General features: G+C 37.4%; 1 pseudogene; it reads right to left on the minus strand.

Moving 5' to 3' along the window:
• Nucleotides 1-13,041: 13,041 nt before the first annotated feature.
• Nucleotides 13,042-13,161, minus strand: LOC129904786 (5S ribosomal RNA; annotated as a pseudogene).
• Nucleotides 13,162-13,508: the final 347 nt, after the last annotated feature.

Consider the following 13,508-nt stretch of genomic DNA (forward strand, 5'->3'; position numbering starts at 1 on the left):
TTCTCACAAATAGTTCGGAATATTTTTTGTTCTTTTCCCTCTTAAATATGAATGCGCTAAGAAGAAAACAAAGCCTATGCAAAAGATTATTAATTTTAACAAAATATTAAATTTATAAATTTAAGGTTAAGAATCTTAAAATAAGAGATATTTCAAAAACCTCTCCTTAGGTTTTGTTGGGGGAGGAAGTACTACAACTAAAGTTTGATATGATAATAAATAATGAAAATAAATTGAACACGAGAATTTTACGTAAAAAACCCTCAAACAGATAGAGGAGAAAAACCACGGGGTAAAAGGATCTTACTTTGATAATATTAGAGTACACTGCTCTCAAATACAAGGAGAAAACAACAATTAACACTTCTCTCTCGTAAAAGGAACAACTCAATTAAGAGGACACTCAATACTATAATATTTATCTTTGTGTATAACACTCTTTATGTTCTTACTCTTTTGAATTGTATTTTGTGGGATAATCTAAATGAGGGCAAGAGTCCCTTTATTTATAGGAAACTAGAAACGTGTAAAATCCGCGTATTGCATCTCCCTTTTTGACTACGCGTTCAAAATGCATTTTGTTCCCTTTTTGACTACGCGTTCAAAACACATTTTGTTCCCTTTTATAGTATTTGACTATCTTGCTCCCACTTGAAGATTTAATTGAGAATCAATTAAGTCTTCACACCATTCTTTCTATCCAATTATTGCAATATTACGTTTCTGCTAGGCCAACAGAAGATCGACACCATATAAACTTATTACTGTTGATCATCTTCGTAAACATATCTGCTAGGTTGTCATTAGTGTAAATTTTTTGAATAACCACACTGCCTTCTTCCACATTCTCACAAACAAAGTGATACTGAACTCATACGTGCTTTGTCCTTGGATGAAATGCCGGATTCTTTGCAAGATGCAAAGTGCTTTGACTGTCACAAAATAGAGCAACCTTCTCTTTTTTGTGCCCGAGCTCCTCAAGTAACATCTGCATCCATATTGCCTCTTTGCTAGTTTGTGTAGCTGCTACATATTCTGCTTCCTTCGTAGATGTAGGCACGATAGATTGCAGTTTTGAAACCCAGCTTACAGCTCCTCCAGCAAGAGTAAACACGTAACCTGTGGTGGGCTTGCTTTTATCAAGATCACCTGCATAATCTGAAACAACATAACCTTTAACAGTAAAATTTTATCCTCCATAACACATTGCAATATCTGAGGTACCCTTGACATATCTCATGATCCTCTTAACAGTGTTCCAATGCTCTCTACCAAGATTAGCCATGTATCGACTAACCACTCCCACTACTTGTGCAACGTCAGTTCTTGTACATACTATGACGAACATTAAACTTATTACTGCTGATGCATACGGTACTCGAGACATCTCCTTCCTCTCTATTTCATTGCTAGGACTCATACTTGAGGATAACTTGAAATTAATAGAAAGTGGGGTAGAAATTGACTTACAGTCTTGCATCTTGAAGCATCGTAAGATTTTCTTTAAGTAGTTATTTTGAGAAAGCCAAATCTTCCTATTATTTTTGTCTCGGTGAATTTGTATCCCTAGAATCATGTTTGCTGTCCCAAGTCCTTTATTTCAAACTCCCTAGCCAACTGTGCCTTTAAATTTGTGAGACTATCTTTGTTGAGGCCTGCTACCAACATGTTATCAACATACAACAGCAAAATAACAAAATCGTCATCACCAAATCTCTTGTAATAAACATAAGAATTTGAATTATGTCTGTTGTATCCAAAGCTTATAATAAAGAAATCAAATCTCTTATACCAACACCTCAGCGCCTATTTAAGACCGTATAGAGATTTGTTCAACCTGCAAACTAAGTTCTCTTTTCCCCGTTCTTTAAAACCTTTTTGTTGGAGCATGTAAATTTCTTCTTCAAGCTCTCCATGAAGAAATGCAGTTTTGACATCTAACTACTCTATGTACAAGTCAAATATAGCACACATCGCTAGGACCACTCGAATTGTTGTAAGTCGAACTATCGGAGAAAATATATCATTAAAGTCTATACCTTCTTTCTAAGCGAGTTCTTTCACTACCAATCTTGTACGATACTTCTCCACTTGATGATTACCATTGCGTTTGATCTTGTAGACCCATTTATTTCTAATGGCCTTCCTTCCTTGTGGAAATTGAACAAGATCCTCTATTTTATTTTTATGAAGAGCTTCAATTTCTTCTCATATTGCTGTCATCCATAGAGATGATTCTTGGCCTTTCATAGCCTCGTGAAAAGTTAAAGGATCTCCATTCTCTGTTAATAGATAGTATGCAATATTGCCCTCCGTAGAATAATCTGAGTGCCAAGCTGGTTCTTTTCTCTCCCTTGTTGACCGTCGAATTTGTAGAGTTTTAATCTTAGCTTGCTCTTGTTCTTCGTGCTCTGGTGCTACCTCAAAAGAAACTGAAACTTCTTCTATTTCTTCAACTTCAACTGTAGTAGTCTCTGATTTTTCTTTTGAAGTGCTACTTTCTTTTGCTTGTATGTTATTTTCAACAAACACAACATCTTTGCTGAGTACCACCTTGCGGGCAGTGGGATCCCACAAGCGATACCCTTTGACTCCATCAGCATATCCTAAGAAAATACATTTCCTGGATTTCTGATCCAACTTTAATTTTTCTTATGTGTTGTACATAACATAAGTAGGACTTTCGAATATATGTAAGAGAGAATAATCAGCTGGTTTTCCTGTCCACATCTCCATTGGCATTTTCAAATCAATTGCAGTTGATGGTGACCAATTGATCACATAATAGACAGTTTTGACTGCTTCTGCCTAGAATGATTTTTCTAATCCTATAGTTGCCAACATAACTCTTGTCTGTTCCAATAAGGTTTTATTCATCCGCTCTGCTACTCCATTTTGTTGTGGAATATATGCCACCATGAACTGTCTTTTAATACCATCTTATTTACAGAAGTTATCAAATTCATCACCAGTGTATTCTCCTCCATTATCTATCCTCAAGCACTCGATCTTTTTCTCAGATTCAAGTTCCACCCGCGCTTTGAACTCTTTTAAAATTGGAAAAACATTTTTCTTTCTCTTGATTGGATACACCCAACTTCTCTTGGAGTAATTGTCGATAAATGACATAAAATATTTCGCTCATCCTAGGGACTCCACCGGTGCTTGCTAGACATCAAAATGGACTAGATATAATATTTCCTTGCTTTTAATAGAGGAACTGCTAAACTTCAGTCTATTTTGCTTACTGGTAACACAATGCTTACAAAAGGACAGTGAAACCTTTTTGAGCCTTGAAAGAAGCTTTTGCTCAGCAAGAATCTTCAAACCTCGTTTTAACATATAGCCAAGTTTATGATGCCATATCATCATTGATTTTTCAAATAAACTTACTGACGCGGTTGATACTTCTTCTTCTTGGTGTGTTCCACTTTTAAGCACATATAGATTCGCAACAAGTTTTTCTGCTTTCATTACTACAAGCGCTCCTTTTGATATTTTCATGACTTCACCATGAGTCTTATATGAACATCCATTATAATATAATTGTCCCAAAGATAATAGATTCTTCCTCAAGTCTTTTACATGTCATACCTCTTGGATGGTGCGTACCGTGCCATCATCCATCTTTATTTTGATGGATCCAATACCAATAATATCCAAAGCATGATTGTCTCCCATGAACACATACCTTTATGAGATAGGATTATATTGATGGAACCATTCTCTCCGAGAAGTCATATGCTATGTTGCTCCTGTGTCCATGATTCAGACATCAGTTAAATATTTTCTGTCTTAATTATTTAATATTGCTTCACTATATAAAATATCGCCATCATTCGAGGTACTTGCAACATTCCCTTGAGCATTTGATGACTCAGGGTGTTCACTTTTCTTCTTCAACCGACAATCTTTCATGAAGTGCCCTTTCTTGTCACAGTTATAATACTTGATATTCTTCTTACTTCTTGATTGAGATCTACCATGATTGTGACTCCCACTAGGGCCACGTTCCATTGGTCTTCCTCTCACCATCATCAAAGCTTCAGCTTGCTGCGAACCTGCTTGTCTATCTTCCTTATTTTTGCACTAATTTTCTTCTTCTAAGACAACAACTGCAATTTAATCAAAAACTAGACTATCCATATTATTTGTCAGGTTGATGATGAGTTGATCATACGAGTCAGACAGACTTTGAAGTAGAAGCGCCGCACGTTCAGTCCCCTTTATTTTGCAACCATTATTGTAAGTTGCGAAAATAGAGTTTTTAAAGTATTGATGTGTTCAATAATCGACATGGACTCTGCCATTCTAAGAGTATATAATCTTATTTTTAAGAAGAGTTTATTATACAAAGACTTGGCCTCATACAATTCCGTAAGAGTATCTCATATTTCCTTCGCCGTCTGTTTTTCATTCACACTAGACAATACTTGATCAGCTAGTGCCAAATGTAGATCAACAACTGCATTACTGTCTATGTCATTCCACTTACTGTCATCAATAAGTCTGTGCGCCTGCCTTCAATTGCAGCTAAGTAATTGTCTTTTCTCAATATCGCTCTTATTTTTATTTTTCACAATGAGAAATTAGTCCCACTGAATTTTTCAATGTCAAACTTTGTTGTACTCGATATTGTTATTTGCTTCACACCCTTCTAGATTGTTTCTTAATATTTTTGTGAATAATCATGAAAAATTTTACCTTCATCGAAATTTACTATTCACGTGAATAGTATTTTTCACTGAATTTTACTATTCACAAAAAATTACTATTCATAAATAGTACTTCGTATAAAATAGACAGAATAATCGAGGGCTCTGATACAACTGTTTGGGGGAGGAAACACTATAATTAAAATTTGATATGATAATAAATAATAAAAATAAATTGAACACAAAAAATTTACATGGAAATCCCTCAAACAGATAGAGGGAAAAAGCCACGAGGTAAAAGGATCTTACTATGATAATATGGGAGTACATTGCTCTCAAATACAAGGAGAAAATAATAATTAACACTTCTCTCTTATAAAAGAAATAACTCACTAAAGAGGACACTCAATACTACAATATTTATCTTGGTGTATAACTCTCTTTGGGTTCTTACTCTTTTGGATTGTATTTTGTGGGATAATCTAAATGAGGTCAAGAGGCCCACTATTTATAGGAAACTAGAAACACATAAAATCCACATATTGCACCTTCTTTTTAGAATACGTGTTCAAAACGCCTTTTGTTCCCTTTTTGACTACGCGAAGGCAACAGGAAAAGAAAGGCTTCAGGTTCACAATTGGGTTTATGGCTAGTGAAAACTTTTACAAAACGTTAAGCCTTCTGGGAACCCTCAGGTAAGTTTCTGGCCTTTTCTCCCACGTCCTATACAACGCGAGGGACCACAACCTTTGGTGCTTTTCATGAGCATCATTTACGAGTTGTGGAAGGTAGGTCGGTAAAATTAAGACCAACCGACCTTGTTTGAACCATTCCCAAAATCACAAAGGGTAATTAGTGTTTTTACCCAATTCCACCAAAAATGCGGCTCATTTTAAAAATGCCCAATACGAACAAACTCTCTCTCCAATTCCACACCTGTAAAAATTCCTTCGACCCATTGATTTCCCCTTGCAAAGTAATTAAGTGTATCGTGGGTGTAGACATTCCCTCTGCATTAGTCTCCAAGACATAATTCAGTATATTTAAAGCATGAAAGTAAGTACCCCATGGAACTCACTATTTATTGATGAAAATTGGGTGTGGGTCTAGTTTGTGTTCGTTAAAATGTAGTCATTGGGGTGTTTTTGACTATAAATGCTCATATAATGCTTAGATTGTGTGTATTGAGTCTCTCTCTCAGTCAAATAAGAAGTGTACTATTATACCCCGTACTTTTGTACCTTGGAAGGTTCTTAAGCTTCTTAAGTTTCTTGATAGGCTCTTAAGTTTCTTGAAAGGTTCTTAAGCTTCTTAGAAGTTACCATGTTAGACGGATAAGCTATAATGCTATCAAATAACTCTAATAAAGAGAGAATATGACACCCCATAGTAGGAAAGATTGAAAATATGGTTAGAAGAATCTGAAAGAAGTTGGAGGCCAAAAAATGAGTCGTAGGACTCAACTTACGTACGTAAGCTACCAACTTGAAAATCTTACATTCTTAAGCTACTTGATTTCATACCAAGCTTATGTAGCAAGGATTAATAGGTTCATAAAGCAAGATGAGATTATGAACCCACAAGGATGAAAATAGAGTGATATGTGGCAGTATGAGAGAGTGCCACATGGCAGCAGCTGGAAGTGCCATGTGGAAGCACCTGGAGAAAGTGGGTAGACCCCCACCTTCCATATGGCAGCCTCGGATTGGAGGAGAGGATGCGGTGGCCCAATGAGGGCTTGGCACGTGTCACCATATAGGGCTTGACACGTGTCACCACTTAGGGGTTGACCCGTGTCAGCCCCTAAGGTATCCTATATATATACTTTATGAGTCATTCTTATCTAAAACTAAAGTCATTCTTATCTACAAACTTCTAGAGAAAAAAAGAAGAGAAGAGAAACCTTGAGTTAGAGAAGAGAGAGCCACGGGTTGGAGAAAACAAAAGGGTAAGTCCTCCAATTTTGTTTCGTAAATTAATTATCTAGGGTATACGACGATGATATTAAGGTTTTAGTAATGCAAATTTATGATTTGGGGCATCACCAAAAGGACAACAAGTAGCCACAAAGTTTTAGTCGCACTAAAGGAACTTTTGAGGCGAGTTTGGCGTGTTTCGAGCACGGTAAGGTTTTCCCTTTCAAATTAGAGTTTATGATGATTTTATGAGGTATATTACATGTCTTAAATAAGGTTTGAAATGGAAAAATTGTATAAGGATGCTTGACGTTAGAAATGAACTAAATTGAAGTCGTTATAGTTAAATCGAAGTCAGGTAGTATGTTGTGATTGTGGTGCTGCGGTTGCAGCTGGTTTGGTTGCGTGCTGAAGGGATAGAAGGGCTCTTTAAGCTTAAGCAGGGCATGACTGACGTACCCGGGCGATAAAGAAGAAAAGGTTTTAAAAAGGATTTGGGTACTTCTGGTTGCAGCCACCCGACCCTCCATTTTATATTGTTAAGGGTTTTACGAAATAAAGATTAAAAACTCTATTTTGGTATCGTAGTTAAGCGAGTTGTTTGGATTTTGTATTGTGTAAAGTTGAAGTGATTTACTTGTAAATATGCTTCTGGGTGTTATTGTTGGTATGGTTGATGATATTTTGGCCGAGTTGAAATCTCGGGGATTTTAACGTTATAGGGGAGATGCTGCCTATTTTTCAGTAACTTTGGAGCTAGTAATAAGCTAGTTAAGAGAAATGGATAAGGAAATGATTCCTATGGATATGTAGTTGTAGAGTTGGAAATTGGAAGGTGAAAGGTTATTAATATTATTAGTACTCTCATGTTAAATAGGTTCAAAAGACAACGAGGAGAATGTGGTTAAGAGTAATCCATAAGAGGTATGTGAAGCTACCTTCTTTCTTTTGGCATATTTTTGGCATAATTATGTAAATCTACCCTTCTTTTCTCTTGATATGTATTTGACATAAGGTATGATGTTATGATGAGATGTTTATGGTACCGAGTTCCTTGATGGGTCGAGTATAATATATGTATATAAGGATCGGGCTAAACTTTCCTCGGCATTTGTTACTATATAAGGATCGGGACGAATGTTCCTCGACATATGTTACTATCTAAGGATTGGGCCGTATGTTCCTCGGCACATATGTAGATGATGACTACATGAGGGAAAGTAGAGAGTATATAAAGTCGTCCCTTCTTTCTTTTGGCATGTCTTAGAATTAAGTGTTACACCCCTACTTTTTTTTTAACTCGGAATGTCTCATAAGTTCCTTGGACATTATCATGTGAGACGGATACGCTACGACACTATCAAATGACTCCAAGGAGGGGAGGATGTGATACCCCATAGTAGAGAAGGTTGGAGATGAAGTCATAGGAATCAGGAAGGAATTGGAGGCCAAGTAATGAGTCGTAGGACTTGATTTACCTACGTAAGCTACTAACTTGGAAGTCTTATATACTTAAGCTATTGGAGTACGTACCAAGCTTGCGTAGCATGGATTACATAGGCTCTTAAAATAAGACGAGATTACGAACTCACGAGGGAGAAGAAAAAAGTGACACGTGGCAGCCAATGGAGGAGTGCCACGTGGAATCACCTCAATTAAGTAGGTGACCCACCTTCTTGGGGGAGGTGGGCCCCACTTCTATGTGGCAGCCCCTAATTAGTTGCATAGATATGGTGGCCCAATCACGGCTGGACACGTACCACCCTAGGGGGATAACACGTGTCACCCCCACAGCCACCCTATATATATGTGTATTGTGACTAAGTATCTCATTCTTAGCCAAAAATTCAGCCAAGAACAAGAAAATAAAAACATAGAGAGGAAGAGAAAGAAGGCAGCCATGGTTTCTAAGAAATTAAGGTAAGTTCTTCACTTTTCTTCCGTGAATTAATTATCTACGGTGTTCCCTAAGCACATGGAGGTGTATATATGTATTTTACAATGTCTACGGAATTAATTCTTCAGGTTGGAACTTGAGAGGAAGTTAAAAGAACAAAGAGGGAAAACGTTAAAAACTAGTTAACAAACCCATTTTTGGAGGGGACAGTTGTTAGTAATATTGGTATAACTTCCTGTGTACAGCTTCGTTTTGGGTGATTCAATATTATTTGGAAAGGTATTTCATATGTATAAAACTTTAATTTAGACTTTCAAATCCAATTTTGCCTTTAGCTTCTCGAAAAAGGGTGATGAAGTGTAGAGGAGGTACTGCCCATATTTTGGTTTTGGAAATCTTACACGGATTGCTGTTGGTGTTTTGGTCATATCGTTTTGTACAAAATTGATGTAGGGGTGATTCGAAATTGTATGCAACACTAAGACACATGTATATAACTTTCATGAAGGACACAAATCCTATTTCCCTCCATTACCCCTTTGAAACGAAGCGACAAGGTAGAACAGTAAGCTGTCCAGAATTAAAGTTTTGATAGTTTTGAGTGAGTTGTTGCTGTAGGGGTGTAATGTATGGTTGAAGGGCCTAAATGCATTCTAAAAGGGATGTGGATGCTGCTGGTTGCATCCAAACGACCCCTCATTGCGTATAATAAAAGGCGTTACAAAATAAAGGCTAGACGCCCTATTGTGATATCGTATTTTTGAATAAGTCGTTTGGAGTTTATGTTGTATATTGTTGGTGTAGATTACTTAAACATATGCTGCAGGTTGTTGTTGTTTGTTGGCTATAGGTCTTAGGGTCCTAATTGGAAATTTGGATAGGGCACATTATAGGGGCGGTGCTGCCCAAATTTCATTAATGCCTTAACAAACTAAAGAACTAGTCGAGGAAACGACTAAGGAAATAGATTCCACTAATACTAAGGTGTAACCTAAGATGCTAGAAAGATAAGAGTAGTTGATATTCGTATTACTTTCATATTGAATAGGTTCAGAGAACAACGAGTCGAGCAGGATAAAGAGTAACTCCCAAGAGGTATGTGAAGCTTCTCTTGATATGTTTTTGGTATAGGTATGTAATGCCTATCTTTTCTCTTTTGGCATGTCTTAGATGTAAGCAGGATATGATATGAACTTTGGGGGTAATTCCATTTCCAGGTTCTGAATATGACTTCAGGACCCTCACTCACTTTTGAATGTTAAACTTTAAAGTAGTAAGCTGCTATCTTCGAGTCTTCTATATGAATGTATAACAATTGATTCGACTAAACTCTTGTTTTTTTAAAAAAAGGCTCTGAGATAATCAATGCTCGGACTGCTATAAGATATTTCACATTGGCATACGTCTAAGATTTCTAAAAACTCCTTTTTACATAGTCCTTAGTGACAGTTAGAGAGTATACGTCAGATACCTTCTGCCCTGATCCCTAGGTGATGGTTCACTTGATGACTTCATTGAGTCTCAAATATTGATTTAAACTGTGTTTTGTTTCTCACTACTCTACTCGTGTATACTGTAATACTTCTTTCATTGAGTCCCAAGCCAGGTCCGTTATCGTGCACAACTCACTGTATTGTCCACCGAGCCCTTCACTAGAGGGTCGGGTACGTATGTATATATATATGATGATGAAGTATTGTAATAAGGTGACGATGGCGCGGGACCTGATACTGATACTACAGATATGATTCACCGGATCCTTGAAAGGGCCGGCTATAATGTATAATTTGAGCATGCATGCTTTTATGACTCACAGAGTACAAGTACAAGTTTCCAATTTTGATAGTTTATCCTCTGTTTCTCTACTTCAGATATGCTTTCAGTTGTATTATGTTATGTTTTACATACTCAGTACATATGTCGTACTGACTCCCTTTCTTCAGGAGGCTGCGTTTCATGCCCGCAGGTACAGGTATGGGTTTTGGGAGTCCGTCAGCTTAGGATTCCGCTTAGCTCAGCTGGAAGAGGCTCCATTATATCGAAGCCTAGTTTTGGCACTAGCCACTGATGTGTATCATCATTTTATTTATTTAGGGGTACGGCGGGGGCCCTGTCCCGCCATATGTTGTCATTTATATTTTTAGAGGTCTGCAGACATGTATATGTGGGTTGTGTATGTCAGTTTGATTCAGCTGGGTCTACCTAATATATGATATACATGATTATGTTATGGCAGCCTTGTCGGATTGTGTGCCCTGTCATATTGTGATACAAATAAAAAGGGCTACAGGTTTATGAAAATATTATCGCCCAGTGGGGCTCTGTTGCATGATATTATCTTATTTATGATTCAACGTGACCACAGCTAATAGATATATGTACGGGGGGTCCAGGTCGGACTCCAGTCGCAGCCTACGGGGTTGGGTCGTGACAGAAGTGGTATCATAGTTGTTCGTCCTTGGATTGTCCACAAACCGTGTCTAGTAGAGTCTTGGTTATCGATGTGTTGCGCACCATATTTATAAACAGGAAGCTATAGGACATTTAGGATGTTACCTTTCTTCTACATCTGAGATCGTGCTTTAGATCCGAGTCATATGAAAATTTCTTATACTAACCTTGGATCTTAATAGAAGGACGACATCAACAAAAGGAAGTAATTGATGACATGGAAAGTTACAAAGCATCCAGGTAAGTAAAGTAAAGCCACAGAAGATATCCGTCGGGTAAGGTATTGAAGTAATATTGAAATGTAAAGTTGAAACTTGAAAGAAAAGCAGACAGAAAGTGCAACTGATACAGTTTGAAGTGGGACATATGAGGTAAGTCCAGTATTTTTATATTATTGTTGATGTTGAAAGCCTTGTGTGACTGCGATATGAGATGATATTGAAAGCCCTGTGCGGCTGTGATATGACCTGAATATATATATATATATATATATATATATATATATATATATATATATATATATATATATATGTTGGCCTTGTGAGGCATGGTTGGTATTTTCTGCGTGCAGGTTATGGGATAGTAAAAAGTGTAGAGGAAACTCTGCCAAAATTTTCCCAGAACGGGGAAAAGGAAATGAAACATAGATTTTTGAGATGTCTGAGAAGTTGATACCAAGTACCCCTACTGTGTTCAATTAAAGCTGTAAGCGGTATCCTTCAGGTTGCCGATAAGGGGCACCCTTTTCACTTGAAGAATTTTATTTCGGAGGAACAAAAGCTTATTTAAGTAGAAAGTTTGGACTACGGTATCTCCAGCCGTATTTGTACTGTAGGAAGATAAACAGAGGGCTCAGGATGAAGGATAAGATGTCCCGCGAATGAGTTTCACTCTTTTTGACAAAAATACCAAGCCCTCAACTCCTAATTGTAAATTAGATGAGTTGTTCATAGCTCGAGGATAAACTCAGAAGGAGACTAGGTAGGTCAACTACTAAAAGAAGTACTGTGATGTTTAAGAGGTTTTGATTTCTTCGAACAATGGTTGGAAAATGATTTATGATAATAATTTATAGTTCTCCACCGACTAATTGGGGAAAGAACTTCTAATAGAAGTACCTCAAAGAGATGTCAGTAACCAAATACGAATACGAACTAAAAGAGGGATATCGATATGTAAGTATGAATTGAACAGTGTGATACAATTACAGAGGGATAAAGTAGGACCACTAGTAAGGCACACCTGGTATACGTTGATTAAGTTAAAAGTCTGTGTTGACCACACAGTAAGAGTATGGAGCTTAAGATATAAAGAAATGACGCGTGTACACAACGTCGCCCCAAAAATAGTGGAACCCTTACGGGACAAGGACGACAAACTTAAGGAATAAATGGCACAACTTCCATTCATCCCAAGAAACAAAGGATACAGGTTGGGACAAAGCCACTACTTCAAGAAAACCTGGAATAGTTATCGTCAGAATACTAGTACTGCCTAATTGAAATTGCAACGACTATATGTACAAACAGAGAAAAGTACGAGTACCCTCTAAAGGGGGGAAGCTAATGAGAAAATGGCAAAAGTAAGGTGAAGATAATCGATATGGGAATATATTTGAGATGGGCATCTAAACTTCAATAAGATATCTTGCCAAACCAAGTTAGAAAGGTCCGGAAGCTACCAATAATTGGATGGAAGCCAAAATACTACATAAGGCAGCGATAAGAAGTTGTGACGAGACCCTGAACAACATAACACTAGAAGGAGGCTGCGTATAAAAACAAAAGAATGTAACCATGAAAGGATATCAATCAACTTAAGAGACATTACAAAGGATAATGACAGCATGCTAGACCAAAAGCCAAAATGTGGGTTATAGAGTTAGTCGCAAATGATGTTGAAATAGATAAATAATTAAAGAAAAAGGAAAAGAAGCCTCCTGTGGTAGAAAATCAGGAGAACACAAAGTGAATAACGGATTGTGGAGCTAAAGGTCTACGCCGATACTGGATGCAAGATAACAGACGAAAGGACAGGGCAAAACATAAAGACTCGCAAGACAACACTGAGGTATATCTGGAGCTAAGTCGAGTGCCCCACACATTATGGAAAGGATTACAATGAAACGCGACACGAAGACTTCCAAGGGAGGTCACCCATCCTAATATTACTCTCACCCTAGCACGCTTAACTTCAAGATTCTGATGGAACTTAATGCGTTAGTGCTGGTGTGATCGCGCGAGATGGAGGAATCTGAACTAGCGACAGAGAAACGATATGAGATTATGTACCCAGAGTATTATAAGATACGTTAAGGCAATTGTAACAAGGGCTTAAGCAAAACAAGAAGGATTAGCTAACTGCTAACTGACAACGCACTCAAATGCCATAACTCTTCAACATAGAACCAGTTAATGAGAGAAAAACCACAGAATGACTATATGGGCTAGTGGGCGAGGGAATTTCGATACCACTTGGTACCCAACTCTGAGGGAGAAAAAGCAGAACCCAAAAGGTAAGGGTACCAGCTGATGTAATTTACAAATGATAGGAAGCAGTGCCCAAGGTAAAAAATTTCACAATATGACC

Source organism: Solanum dulcamara, chromosome 9 (assembly GCF_947179165.1).
Source record: "Solanum dulcamara chromosome 9, daSolDulc1.2, whole genome shotgun sequence".
Classification (NCBI taxonomy): Eukaryota; Viridiplantae; Streptophyta; class Magnoliopsida; order Solanales; family Solanaceae; genus Solanum; species Solanum dulcamara.